Source organism: Elaeis guineensis, chromosome 3, assembly GCF_000442705.2.
Source record: "Elaeis guineensis isolate ETL-2024a chromosome 3, EG11, whole genome shotgun sequence".
Classification (NCBI taxonomy): domain Eukaryota; kingdom Viridiplantae; phylum Streptophyta; class Magnoliopsida; order Arecales; family Arecaceae; genus Elaeis; species Elaeis guineensis.
The window spans coordinates 125,508,529-125,524,415 of NC_025995.2; the positions used below are offsets into that span (position 1 = coordinate 125,508,529).

General features: G+C 35.1%; 1 long non-coding RNA gene across 4 annotated transcripts; it reads right to left on the bottom strand.

Annotated features, from left to right (window-relative positions):
• Positions 1–1,350: 1,350 nt before the first annotated feature.
• LOC114913970 (uncharacterized) lies at positions 1,351–14,794 on the bottom strand. 4 transcript variants are annotated; one of them, XR_012140263.1, is made up of 5 exons: positions 14,488–14,794; positions 12,216–12,386; positions 11,070–11,167; positions 7,787–7,832; positions 1,351–3,171 (listed from the first exon to the last, which is right to left on the bottom strand). It is a non-coding gene; the product is annotated as an uncharacterized lncRNA (long non-coding RNA). The 4 variants fall into 4 exon arrangements; XR_012140262.1 differs by having other exon boundaries at positions 1,352–3,171; positions 7,787–7,843; positions 12,216–12,330; XR_012140260.1 differs by having other exon boundaries at positions 1,352–3,171; positions 7,787–7,843.
• Between the last annotated feature and the right edge of the window lie 1,093 nt (positions 14,795–15,887).

Sequence of the window (15,887 nt, forward strand, 5' to 3'; positions counted from 1 at the left end):
TCAATATGAAATAGTTTAAATTAAGTAAAAAAAATATATATAATTAATATATTTTTGACTGGAATTGTTAAACTCATGGGCCCACCATCATTTCACAGGATGTTTGAGGAAATAAAATGGAATAACCAAACACTCGTAGGGCATCATGGTGCTTTTGTCGAAGAGAATAGATAATTGTGATGTTGTAACGGGAGCCGTGTTGGATTAGTCGACTTGGTGAATTCCTGCGTGAGCTAAATGGGTAGTTTCAAGCTAAAGGAAGAAAAAGGGAAAAAAAAAAGAACGATGCCTTTAGAAGTGACACCCAAGCCACTACTCGGGATACGCCGAGCAAAGCCAAAAGAAGCCCATCGCTTCCGAAATAGGAATATGATCCAGATGAGATGTTGATATGACCTTTCGAGCTGCTGGTATTGTCTTACTACCTCTTCTTTGTGCATTCATGTGTTTCTTTTAAGATATATTATTTACTCGGTGAGTCAGATGACAAGGTTGCATGAAAGTGAAAACCCCAAGCCTAAACCCCGAGACAAATTAGGTATCTTAGATGTTATCTTCTTTACGTGAAAGCAGCTTTTCTTTTATCTCTCTAATCCTTCTAATAGATTATAAACTTTCAGTCGATGAAACAAAAGATATTGCCAAGAAAAAACATAAATTTCTTATCAATCATAACTGAGATAGATTTTTTTTTTCCCCAAACTGTGCCAAAAACTATAAAAAAATTCTCAAAATAAAAAAAAAAAGAGATGGAGCCTTCTTTTGTCCCATTAGACAGTCTCGTCCCTCTTACATAGTTATCATTGGAAAAAAAAAACTAAAATTATCAATCAGAGGTCACCAATGCGATGCTTATAAGCATAAAGCAAGTGAAGCATAGTATAGAACGTGCTTGAACGGTTCTTTGTCAAGAGTTTAATGTACAATGGGCTGGGTTGGGCTTGAGTACTGCCGCTGTGGGGTGCTCAACACCCCCCACAAAAAAAAGAAAGCAGGAGTTCTGCAAGTTTTAAGCCCAGCTAACAGAAGCCCTACAATTTTTGTCCTGTGCTGGAGTGGCACTTCGAAGAAAAAGAAAAAAGTAAAAAGAAAAAAAATGGTGCATATGTTTTGCAGTATTTTTTCCAAATTTATGTTCCCATTATGCTTAAATGGTTGAAACAACTCCTGACTCGTAAATTTAATTTCCAACCCTCCGTAAGACTACCAGTCTTCCGGCTACGTAAGCTTAGTTTGAACCCTATAACTATGATGACCTGTATTTTCTATACTAAGGGGAAGATAAGCACATAATTAAGGCATTATGAAGATAAATTCAATCTTTTGTATTATTATGCGTCTGCTGCGCCTAACTTCAGTGTTTGTCCGTTCCGGTCTTACATGCATCAGCACAGTCCTGCCTGAAGGTACACGACTGCTGGCCATTTTACAGAAAGCAAACAGTATAATACACCTGACTGCTGCACAGTACTCAGGCTTTGCCATATCAAATGCTCCAGAGATGATCTGAAGGCGAGGCCTAAATGTCATACTGCTTACCTAAGAAACCTTCAAGAGTTGCATGGTTGCAGCCATGCTACGTTTGAAATGAACGGCTTCATTTTGCATAATTTGATCCTATCCAGAGTATGAAGGAAAAGAAAGAAGTTAAGGCTCATTTGAACACTCTTTGATCAGCAAATCCTGCTTATCGGTTCACATATTAACCATGAATCAACCATAGTTCTGGATCAGTAGGAACGGTCAAGCATCCGCTGGAATTTTGCCATTGATGAAGATCTTTGAACAGAAGTTGATTGAAGTTCACTTTCCAGCCTTAATTGAATAGCTATTTGTCCTCCTTGGAGCAGAGAGTTTGTTGGTCCAATAAAATTTGCACGAAATGCTAGGCTGGAAAAAGAAAATAACTGATTCTACGTACACAAGTAGGGCGCTTCTTGCTACCCAAGTGCTTGTCCGATTTTGGTACCTTAAGCATCAGTTCAACTTTTCTGATTTAGAGAACTAGATGCTTTACTACCACAAAAAGGTTGATGAAGTGAGTGAAGCAGCAAAGAGAAAGAAACTTTGAGTCTGAGCACCTGCATGAACAGCTTCTGGCTAGAATACAACTCACTTGACATGGAATACCAAATAAGCATGTTAAAGATTTTTATAACCGCGTAATTTTCACATGTACCATAATTCCACTTGCAAAGAGGCCCTTATATACATTACAAGCATTTTCGGAAGTCCATTTTAATCACTAGAAGGGAGGAAATTCTGTAGATTAATTGCCAAAGCAGGACTCTGTGCCAACAGAAGAATATGCTTAGCTTGAATTCCTGTTTGACTGATGTGTCATGACAGTGGGTCAGGCGTGCAAGACCACTTTAACCTTGTAGAAGTACAATGTGGCAGGTGATTTCTGTCAGGCAGCTGGTCTCTTTTTGTGTGGATATCATTCCTAAGTGCAGCCCGTGCCACCATCCTCAGCATCCATAATCTACTAAAATGCTTTTCCACAACCATTTCTGCTGTTAAAAAGAGGATAAAACTCTGCAGCTTACAACCAATTAATGCACACCTTGGAAAGAAAATCACTTCCGTAAGTCAGCCCAATGGTCAGTTAATTGATAAAAAAGCTTGCAGTAGCACCTTAATTGACCTGGCTGACTGGTTTAAAGAAGATATTTGCATAAAAAATATACACATATTTCTGTTAAAAGGTAAAGACCATGTCATGAAATATCAGCAGATATAAAAGATCAACTTTTGCTTGAATTCAAGAATGAGAAGGAAAAAAGATTAATAGGACGGTTGATACAGATCTTTGTGCAATAATTTAAAGGCAAAATTTGACTGCAATTTACTTTTATTCTTTCAAGCCATCATTGAATGACTCTGTTCTTCTAGCTGCAGAGTTGGTGGAGTTGCTGCAAAATGTTGGTGTGACTGAAGAAAATGGCTGATTTCAAGTATCAAAAATGCAATGCATCTTACTGCAAATGGTGGTTTGACTGTCTGATTTCTGTAACTGAGCATCATTCAGTTTCCCCCCTGCTGTTGAACACTTGATCCTCTAATACTACAACAGGTTGATGAGGTCAGGAAGCAGCATCAAGGCAGGATGAACCCCAAGGTATTGCATTAACAGCTTCTAGCTGACGTCTCACATAAATTGACATCAATCTGTGATGAAATAACATCAACTAGAAATGTCCTTTCTATGGTTTTTTTTCAGTAAGCTCTTGCAATGTTAATGCAAAACCGATGTATGTCATTAATCCCATGGATGGAATTAAAAGGAAAAGACTATTGTCATAATACAAAACATCAATACAAGAAACTAAATATATTGATCAAGACTGACTGCATGAAATAAGTTGCCTATATTAAGAAAAATAATCCCGCCCTACAAAGATATCCTCCATTTACATACTGGCATATTTAGGTCACTCAAGCAACTAGAAGGATCTCTTTCTGCAAATTAATCGCCAAACACAACTTCGTGCCTGCAGTGGAAAATGTTTTACCCTGGATTCCAGGTTACTGATATGTAACACGATGGTTTGCAGAATCACTTCACATATACAATGAGGCAGCAGATGTTTTGCTCAGCTGCTGGTCTCTTACCATGGGAATATCATTCCTAACAGCAATATGAGCCACCATGTTCATCTCATCATCTGTTAAAATGCTTTTCTACGGAACTGTCTTTGTTAAAAAAAAGCATTGGTGAACTTCCTACAGCTTATAATTGAATTGACCACTGCTACTTGCTGAAAAGAAAATGACCTATAATATAACTTAAGTTGAAATGAAGGGATTAGAATAACATAATGGCTAATTCACTGATAATGCAATCCATTAAAGCAAGGAAAGACAATTCTGGTGTAGGCAACAGCTTTAGTGTTTTAGGTCCTAGAAGAGATCCATTTTTAAAGATAAATTATAAGAGACATTGCAAATGATATATAGTTGAGATAAGGAAAGGTTTAGTAATATACATTGTCAGTTCCTTTATATAGGGAGGGAACTGGAAAACTCAAGAGCAACAGCCAAATTCTTGATAAATCTAGTACATTATGATGCATAACGGTTATCAATGTTAATATATCACATGAATATTGGCTTTTCAGAAGCTAAAAAGCAAACAGTAGATACAATTGATTTAAAATCTTTGAATCAGTACTGATTGTACTGATTCCTAGGGATACATGCTCTTCTCTGAAATACAAGGGGAAGACCAATCCCGAGTGATATTCATTAAGGAACTTTGACAAATCACATTAATTGCATCAGTCCTTGATTGACATCACTTTAAAAAAATCAACAGGATCTATATCAGAAACTACTGGAATTGCTAACAAGTGAAAAGACGAAGACAATATCTCCTGCAGATGATGTGAGGGAGCGAAGGAAGAAACATTCCCATCTGATCATTCAAAGAATGAGAAGAAAAGGCAAGCAAGAGGAAATATGATAAACGGGTAAAGAAGCACATGTAAGTGTAACCAAAGCATGAACTCAATTGATTTCCTTACCAACAACCTCACAACGTCTTTCCAAAGAAAAATTTAATAGCATTTGAATCCTACTTTAAGGATTTTGTAATCATATTCTAGCATAATTATTATGTCTATCTATCTATATGAGAACATCCGAAATGATTGTCTCTAATATATTTAGCATAGCAAGATAGATGAAGTTATGAAGATACATGTAATAGAATTAAGAGTTGTTGAATGAAGTGGAGAGGTGCATCTGGAATATTATGTGATCGTAAACTTGGAGAGTCAAGAAAAAAATTTTATAGATTAATAAGGCTTGCATGTTATATGGCTCAAAGCATCAGGCAATAAAGAAAGTATGTGAAACAAGTTGAATCTAGTAGAAATGAGAATATTAAAATGGATCTCTGGTAAAACTAGAAATGATACATGAGAAATGAACATACAGAGGAGCTGTATGAATTGCATAAATTAAAGATAACGTGATGGAAAATCAGTTGAGATGGTACAAATATATACAATGAAGATTTGAGGAGGCTCTAGTAAGGATAGGTACTTCAATTTGTGTGAACATAGTAAAAAAAAAGAGAGAGGAAGGCCTAAGATAACATGGATGGAGGTTATGGGGAAGGATATAATGAAACTTGGAATAAGGTGGCCGAATAGGAACTCAGTGAATGAGGATCTATAAACCCACCCTCAAATAGTTGGGAAAAGGCCTGATGATTATGATTATGATTGTGTCAAGCACAGCAAAACATATTAAGGACATTCTTTAATTGGGAAAAAGCTTGATGATTACGATTATGATTATATGTCAAGCACATCAAGACATATTGAGGACATTCTTTAACTGTAAAAATATCATATTTACCTTTCTTTTACACTCATTAGCCCTCTCCTAAAAGATCTAAGAGGTTCAATTAGAAGACTTGAATAAATTATCACTAAAACATCAAGGTCCTCCATTAAATTTGTTTGAAGACATTGTCAAGGATCAATGTCACCCTTACATCATAGTGTTTATAATGTGACATTTTCTATGCCTCCAAATCACTTAGGAGAAACTAGAAGCTTAAATTTGTGGCTCGACATAATAGCAGCGTCACTCTCCTAACCATTAATTCCACCCCATAAATCATTCAACATTCAAATTCTAAAGCTTTAGAGTTCTTTGTGCAACTTACAAACCAGCCAACTACTTCCAACCACAATCTTAAAGTTCTTCAAAAGCAAGCTGCAGTTGGTCCTCATATTGCCAGTAGGTTTTCCTCACATTAGCCATTCTAAAATTTTCAAACACATCATTTCCCTGTCTATCAGCCCTACTTCATTATTAAAAAAGATATATATATATATATTAAAAAGATATATATATATATATATATATATATATATATTTTAATATTTATTTATTTATTTATATATTTATAACATGTACATAAAAATCAGTGGCATCTATTGCATTCCCCATTATATATTAGGGAACTCATCATATGTGAACCCTAACCCAATGGAACTTGCTTCAATCACGATACAAGATCTCCGAAAAAAGCATCAAAATGATAAAAGCATTCATGATAGCCTAATAGCATTTACATCTGATCTAGCTCTTAGTCTCACCAATCGTAGAGTTACAGAGCTCATGATGAAAGACCTGATCCACCACCATCTCCGCTAATGGCTTGCAACATAAGAGGGAGGAAGGTGGTGAAGTAGAGGAGGCCTAGGAAGAAGGTCGACGGGAGGGGAGATACAGAACACTACTGCGGCACTGCCCTTTGTTATCATGTTACCCCTACATTGTTATTATGTAAAAATGGAATAATCAATACATAGCATAACAACAAGAATATTTAAATTTTAAGTGGCGGTAACAATACTTATCCCTCAATAATCATCCTACCATATGCTTCCCACAGTCAACAAACTCAAATATGAATGTGTTCTATATATTGTAAACTACCAATAACATTGCTAAGCCCTTTCTTTTATCCCCAGAGATAATGATCACTGTAAGAGGAATTAAACGAATAATAAAATGGACCACTAGGAACAACACTGGCCAATACTTGATCAAGAAGTACAACAGAAGGGTTCCCCAACCTAACAGAAAAAGTCCCTCAACTAATGACAGCAACTTTTAGAAGCAATATAGAAAATGATACCTCTAAAAATGCTGAAGAACATAATGCAGCTGGAAAAGATAAAAGTGATGAACAAGAAATGACATACAGGTTAAATTCCAGGGCATATGAGATTCGGGGGGTAATATCTCTGAAGTTAATTTGATGGATTGAACACCCAATGTTCTGAATTCTTCCATTGTGAATCCTGAGCCAAAAGACCAGCAAAGAACCGCTCTTGATGCCTCACATACAAACATTATAAGATGTGAAAACATAAGGCACTGGAAATCGGCTATGAGAATTCATTTTTGGTTTTGGTGGATCGCATCAAATGCAAAATCATAGTGAGCCACATGGACCCACTAAAATAAGCCTATCATATGGGCTAAATAATAAACAATGTTTTTAATAGTTTAAATTTGGATTCAATGTGGATCTTGACATGTCTGGCATTGCCTGAGAAAAGCAGGTGGCAATGCTCAAGGAGAAGTCCTCTTCACACAAGGTTTAAAATCACAGCTGTTAGAACACTAAAATGGACACAACATCAGTATTGGAGCCTCCCACTGCATTTTGTATATACATAGCAAGTTTTCAAATAATGACCAGTACTTGGCCATCACCCTGCTATAACATCAGTTATAAAATGGGAACAACAGCTGTTACCTGAAATTTTCACTGTTCACCTGGACAAAAAAATTTATTTAAATCTCATGTCAGTTAAAATATACTATTTATTTTGAGTTGTGAAATTGTGTTCCTATTTTACCAATATTTTCCATTATAATGGCTGATAACAATTGCTATGACAGTCATTATTTTGTTCATGGAAACTGCATCCCAGGGCTACAGTGGGAAAAATAACAGCCATTGTTTCTGCTATCAAATTAAAGGAATAATAGACCACATTCTAAATTCAACAATACAAATGCTGATGTATCAGTAAGAAACATGTTAAAAGAATGGAAAAATGAAGCAGTTTCTTTGATTTTGTCTTCCAAAACTAGGCAGTATTTGAATGAAACAAAATACATTGTTAATCCTTAAGGGTTGGTAAATCTATAAACACAATGTACAAAAAAACTCATCCTTTCAGCAAGAAAAGTAAGACATACAACTAAAAAAGCATCAGCATTACAAACTCCAGAAAAGGCATTTTGGTACCTTCTCAAAGACTAGTGAAACTTTCAGTCCAAGTGGGATTATTTTCCTGCAGATGAACTTAAAAAAATAATAATAATAATTCCAGATTACTATAATTTGCTGCTGAGATAGAATAAATTAAATAAACACAGCATCTATCATAAAGTACAGATTTATTTGAAATCATCACAAAGCAAGAGCTCAGCAGCAGGAGATATGAAAGTGGCCTAAAAATGTGCGTATACACAGAAAATGTAACTTGCATGATAATATTTGACATAACCTTGACCACCATCGCTAAAGATAATATAACATTTTAATTAGTTGATAATATTAGTTGAATATTTTCTTGAAAGATTTTCTTTTTGTCAAAGGTTGCATTCATGCCTAATCCATATTGAGTAGACTTTGTCATTGCGAGAATTCTTAAGTCATGAGTTGTAGGGAGGGAATTATGTGACCACAACAAAGACTAAAGCAAGTGCTGGATTTAAAGATTTAGGGGACAATTAAATGCTTCATGAACTTTTTACATACTCAAAGCAGTTTCTCCTTGTGCGGACGGAGGTTTGCTTGCATAGTTTTAGGCCATGCAGCTGGGACCATGTGGTCTGCTGTTTTACAAAAACAAAACATTCAAAAATTCATTTTGCTTACACTCAGCTGGGAGACATGGAGTAGAGTTGATCGGGGACAGATTTTGGACAGAATACAGAAGTGTTTCGAATGCCTTTCCCTTATAGTTGCAAGGGAAGAACACTGAGATCAAGGGCACCATTTTCATGTCAAGATCAAAAACAGCAATGCAAGAAAAAGCAATGCCCCTAAGATCCTCAGGTCGGAATGTGAAAACAACAATAGTTCCACATGAAGGTCCTTATCCAGAATGTAATAGGGATCAATAAAGTCCAGAAGCGGAGAGAGGCAAAACATTATATAAGAGCGTGCCGGAGGCAGATTTGATTGGCTTGGTGGAAACCAAAGTTAGGAGTGGAAAGGCGGCATGAATGACCAGAGGCTTGAGAAAGGATTGCATCAGTATGCTGATGTTCGTTCAAGTTGGAGGTTTTAATACCTGGTTGGACGAGGACAATCAGTTGCAGCTGCTATAAGCAGCTCATATCTCGTATTATGAATAAGAAAGTTGCAATAATTGAGATTTCCAGGCAATAAGAAAGCAATAGCCGAGGTTTGGTCGTTAGGAAGGATAGCCAAGATTGAAGAGCTTTTGCCCATTCCACTAGTCGAAGCAAAGTCCCCTCCTTGGAAAAGGATTTGATTCATGTTTCCTATCTCCCATTGATAGAAAAGGGATCCTCACCTGCCAAAGGTTCTTCTTTCCTCTCAGTTGCTTCGGACACCAAGGATTGCTTGTCATTTGGGGGATAAGACACCTCTAGACCTGTCTCAGCATGTTGTTCATGGATGTGTATGGTTTTCGAGTCTTAGTCATAGTTTCTGATGTTTAAAAACAGAGAGGAAGATTTTTCTTCATTATTATACTACATGATTTAGAATAAGACAATCATAATAAGCATGTCCAATAATACAATAATGTAAAATAATGAAATAAACAATCTCAGTGAAACCAGAGGGCCTCAAAAGCAGATGAAATACCCTCCCAAAGCATCATGGAAGCACTGTCAGCAGTACCGAAAATCATTTTGGCCATCCTATATGTGATGTTCAGATTAGACAAAACTTCATAAATATACTGCCCAGGGCATGTAAAACCCATTTCTTTGGATTCAGTGCAGCCATTTCAGCAATCTGTTACCAAAGCTTCAATTGAAGTGCTGAAGGGATATGAAAATTAATTATCAAACATGCTGCAACTGCAAAACATGATATAAAATAGTTTGAGGCATAATTAATGTTGAACATTGTACTTTATTTTACTCAGATTAAGTTTGACTGTGAAAAAGCATTTGCAGAGCATAGCCCAATCAAACTAACCTGAAACATATGCTTTCACATTTAGAAGCATACATTTTGCCTTTACAATATTTAGTGTGAACGATTACCAAATTGCATAATCCACACCTGTCTGCGTTCTTATTGTCTTTACATTTATCTGTATGTACTGTAAATGTGGGTGACACAACCACGAAAGCAACCAACTCTTTAACAACATCATTCTCAGTTTCACCAAGAATAGACTAGTTGAGTATTTAAGAGTTTTTATCTATCAAACTTCACCTTGTTTTCTCTATTAAAAAAAGACATGGAAAGGAATTTTATTGACTTTCAAGAAATTAGATTTATGCATAGCTGATTTAATGGAAGCCATCTTCATCAAATTTTGAAGCTTGGCCACTGTCATTAAAAACAGTAGTTGGACAGAGGACAAAAAAGTTCTTTATTCTAGTTCTTCAAGCCTTATTTGAATAAAAGCGTGACTCACAAGAATTTGAGAAGTTTATAAGATCAGTTTCCAATCTCTCTCCTGACCTTTAACAAAATGGTGTTGAAGTCCTGGCAAAGCCATTTTAGGTCAAGATAGGAGCACTCCACTATGCTCAAAAGACTGACCAGTAGAAACATACTAGTCAGTTGCTAAACTTCATGTAAACAAGGAGCAACCCTCTGGAGTTCTTGTGGCATCTAATGATTTCAAATGCGGGGGTAATAAAGGTTTGATATAGGCAAATGCATCCATCTCAAAAGAATAAAAATTCAGCCAAAGCAGAAACAGAATGCGATGTAAAGGAGCACAAAATAGTTGCAAAAGTAAGTGGACAGAAAAATGTTATTCCACTACCAGTTTCTGATTTTATATAAGGCACAGCAGCTTGCAATAATGATTAAAAAAATAAAATGATATGTTCTGAATATCTGAGATATAAATCTAACAGAGGACAAAAGTTCTATCCAAGTAAATTTCAGTTCTCAATACACAGAATTCAAGTCAAACAAAAATTTATAATTAAGTATAATTAGTGGATAATACCATTAACATATTCCAGTAAAAAAAGAACCTACCAAACCTCTTTCTGCAAATATTACCTATGAAAATACATGGTTTTTAATAAGCATTCCCTCATTTTGCAAAAATAGACCAAAAGTTGTCATGATTACTTTCAGTGTTTACCCCAAACAGAAACCAACTTTCCAGAATGAGTACAGAGAGTATTTAAAGAAGCTATAGATAACTCATGACTTGGAAACAGAAGATATCAGTAGTCCGACAAATTATAAATAAATATTTATGGAAAGTCACAGTATGACTTACTATTCCTTTTCCTTATAAAATAGCATGACTATCTGAATCTAGATGTTTCAGTCGATTTTTTACTCTGCTTACCGGCAATGGAAAGGTCAAGTTGTTTTGCTCCAGCTACGCAAGCAGTCAGATTACCAGATTGCAAGTCAAATGAAGCTGCATGTGTGCATATGCTCTTCCTGCATGTCATGTGAAGAGAGTAAGTCAGATAACTGGGGTTGTGCAACAAAACAAGAAAATGAAAAGTCTAATACATCACATAGTCCATGAAGAAACATGAGTAAAGGATGATAAAAAGGGTAAGGTTGTGGGCAAAACTTTTCTTTTCTTTTGCCAGGTTGTGAGCTACATCAATTTTGAGTATAGCATTGCTCCACTGGATACTTGAAAGTGAAAACTCTTTATAGGATCAATAATATCCACTGCTTTGTGAAGCTCTCTTGATATACAATAAGGGTATCTGCATAGTTGATATACAATAAGCTTTTGGCACAATATGATGATAATAAAGCTAATCTTTTGGCACCTCAATTCTCCCAATATTAACCAAACCTTAGATGTCAAACCTCCTCTCCAGGTTTTGGATGCTTTTTCATGTAATCTACAGAAAAATACACATGCACATAACAAAGTATGGCTAACTAGTAACAATTTCAAAAATTTGATCAACTCCGACAAAAGGAAATAGATCAGTTTCTTACCCAGAAAAGCAACCTCAGTTATATAGTTCACACTATTTGGTCTCATCTTACTAAATAAATAGGCTAATACAACCTTGCCTGACTAAAATTTCTCTTTATGACTAATTGACCCTAAAATTGGAGGAGTTGAGTTGGAAAAGACTGCAAGATTTACATGAGTCAAATATACACAGTTATGGAGGACTAAATTAGAAAAAGCAGGAAAGTACACTTTAAGGATGATAGGTCTTGCGACTTCCATTAGAGTTGCATGAGATAAACCAACAAAGGCAGACCATTACATACTAAGAAATGAAGTTAAAACCGAGACTCTTTGTAGTACAGGTAGAATAAACAAATGTTCAAGTATCATCACGTGTTGTCCCACAATATGAGGTATATGCCACCATGTCTAGCACCATATGCAGCACAAATAGGATAATAAATGACCACTTAAATCCCACTAAGCAAACCAGTACTTCTCTAAAAGGACCAAGAAAATTAGTTTTTTTCTCAAAAAAAGAACAAATAATCTATAATAACTGACCCATGTAATGCTCCAAGGCTCTTCCCATGCTCTCTCCATTATCGTTCCTCACACCCTTCTCTGCAACCTAGCCACCTCTCAGTTCTGTTGTCCATCATAATTTCCCAATGAGCACCTTGTTTTTGCAGAATTAAGGATGTGAGCAGATTCATTGATTGAGGGAATGCCACTCTTTCCATCATGTATCATTCATGTGAATTGGATCAGTACCTCAATAATGTCTCTTTATTGCAATCGGGTCATGCTATATAGTATATACTATATTTAAAACAAGCAATGAAACATTATTATTCAATAAATTGCAGCATAACACAGTAAACAGTGATAATATGAATTTATTAGTACCGGGAACATGAGGGTAATGGCAACAGAACCTTTTATGCATAGGTAGTATTCAATCATGGTCTTGTACTCTACCTTGAAAATTCTGCATTTCATGATGGATGCCCATTCAGACTCAATTATGTAGCACTGGTATTCTTGGTCCAAAATTTTCCAGCAGTGGCACGTTAAGTGACTAGCAGTAATCATAAAACAAATTACTGCTTCTCTGGTGCAGAAGAAAAGAAGATGCTTAAGTGAGGAAAAAAAAAAGGCTTCCCTATAAATGCACATTCATGGTGAGGACTCCATCTACAAGAGTTGAAATATTTGTTTTATAAAAGAAAAGAAGAGGATGAAGGACAAGTCACTCGGTGTTTAAAATTTATAAGACCAATGCACTGCTGGCATTGCTCCTTGTGCTGAATTCACATTTCAAAATTTTCATTGAATTGAAGATACTATCACCTTCAACTGATTCTGTGTGTCATCACCTTGCAAAATTCAAGATAAAACTTAAGGATTAAAAAAGAAAATGATAGCATAAACCAAGTTAAGCATCCAAGAAATATCCAATACTCATTAAAAAAAAAAAGATATTTAAGTAATGCAAGATATTTAATGTTCAATGCCACGCTGACCGTACTATTCTGCATCAAAATGCAGTGAACGCAAATGCCACAAAGTGTGAAGACCATAAGCATCATGCAAAATATTCATTCTGCGATTACTAAATTATTGTATAAAACCCTTTTTAAAAAAAAAAAAAAACTCATGTGGAAGCATATGGTATAACCAAGAAAACCACAAGAGCAAAAAAACAAATGGGCAATACGATTATGTATCAAAATGGGCAATATGATACTGCATTCTCTGCTCATCCCGTCACCTATATTTTTTTGAGAAGAAGTGAGAGGCTTGTAGGCCCCCATTCCAGTGGGGTGCTTCAATAAAACACCCAAACAAAATGGAAATTTTATATCACATTTTGAATAGAAACTTGAAAAAAAAAAAAGTAAAAGACACGTAAACAGCAAAATACCAAACAAAATTACCTAATGATTCCACATAGTAACCGCAGCTTCTACAGTCTGAGAAACATTTCCCACAGATAAACTATATGACAAATATTCTTCCTATCTCAAAACAGAAAAGTAAAAGAAGAAAATAACAGCCTAACATGACTTGCAGTAGAAGAAAAAAGGGTGACAATTAAACTAAATAATGCAGCATAGAAAAAAATCAATTAAACTCGAGATGATTTAAAAGAAAACCAAATAAAATTGTTGAATAACAAATTCTCCTCTGTAATAAATAAAATAAAGATTAAGAGTGTAAGATCAAGAAAGAAGAAAGAGTGCTTCCAGATAAAACTCTTTACACAACAAAAGAAACATTTCCCAAGAATTAACTAAATTGTGAAAGATAAAGAATACATGCAATACTAATCCTATTCAGACAATAATAACGAGCGAATAAGATCAAGAATGATCACGAATATCATATTTGTTTGAGTCGGATGAAAATCTTATGGATCGAAAAGAGGAGATAGCATGAAGCTAGGATAAGAAACAGGCAACCTTGCCCGGATTCAAGGACTAAGTCAAAAAGATTCCAGTAAAAAGACGGAAAGAGCCTAGAAGGAGAGTCGACGGAGATCAGTAGCGATACAAGTATGTTCTGGATAGACTGATTCAACTCGAGATAAATTAGAGAAAGATAAATAACCTGAATAAAATAGGTCAATCGGGCTTTTTCCTCTGGTTCAAATGGAATAGAGATAAAGGATTTGATGAAAAGAAAAAAGAAACTAAAATAAGAATCACAACCAAAAAATAGACCATTTTCTTATGAATCAAAGAGATAGCGTTCAAAGATCAAAGTAAACTTACATGAAAAAAACAAGATCAATGTAAACAAAAGAAAAAGTATCGGATGAGATGGACCTAACCTCTTCCAACATTTGGATGACCCTCTCAATGAAAACAATCTGGAAATCGGAAGCCGCGAAGGGTATATCGACGTCGATCCGGATGACCTTCTCAATGAAAACAATCGGGAAATCGCAAGGCGGAGGGTATATCGACGTCGATCCTCGTAACATCTCGGAGATGCTAGATTTTAGGGTTTCTTGAACTTTTCCTAGATTGGAGATAGGCATAAAGAAAGGGATGGGGTTTGATGTTTTGAGGAAACCTTGGAGAACATTCCCAAGAAGAACACGATACAAAGGGAGAAAAAAATAAACGGTCGGTCCGATTTATCGGCTCTTGCAAAGAGGGTTTCCCGCCATTCGAGGGTATTTTCGGTATATGTGAAATAGATGGCGTATAATCACCGCACCTATCTGGACTTGGATCTTCCAATTACTACCGTTTGTTGGATAGCGCTGATCATCGGAGAATGATCGATGACAAAGCCTCCATTCTCGACCAGATCTTGATTTTAAAATCAGACTATATCAAATTACTTTGTCATTTTTCATGATTGGTAAAATTCAAGGACTATCAAATATTACTTTGTCATTTTTCATGATTGGTGTAACTACATGAATTAATTATTTAAAATATTTGATTTTTTATAAATATTAATTTTATTTTTGGGTTTCAGTTATTATGTGAATACAATAATTTTTAAACTACGAACACCAATCTATTGATCCGAAAATGAGATGTGCTCCAACGTAGCAAGTAAAAATTAAAATTTTATTTTTATTGAAAATTCTTTATGTGAGAAAACAGCACCATTTGAATAAATATGATAAATCCAAACCATCATGTCTCATAAAAAAAAAAAAGTAAACCAAATTGGTAAGGTTTTTCGAAGAAGATGTGAAGTTCTAAAGTATGACCAACTTCATCACAATGAAAAATAGATCAAAAAAATGAGATTTGTAATTGCACAGGGGCAATCATGAATCCAATAAAGAGTAGATGAGAAGTGGGAGAAAAATGATCATGAAAGAAATATTAGATTATATCTCTAAAATTCAAATTACAAGAAAAAATGATTTCAAGTTTCCATTGATTGAGTGTACGGATGGATTAAAAAATTTTTTTATAAAAATTATTATAAATGTTTCAAAATTCTAACCAGACATGCTGTTTTGTCATAATTTTGATTTTTTTTTCCTCACTATTATTGCTAGAATCCAAGTTTAATTGAAGCTAGTAGTAGTACCAAGTGTCAAAGAGATTGGTTATCTCCCAAAGTGGAATAAAGAGTTGTGGATGAGTAAAAATGCTAATTGATGTGATCGTCCATGCTCTTATGAAGTAGAGCTAATCTAAAAATGAAATATACTTATTATTAGAGATATTTTGGTAGAGATATTTCGATATTTAAATTAGT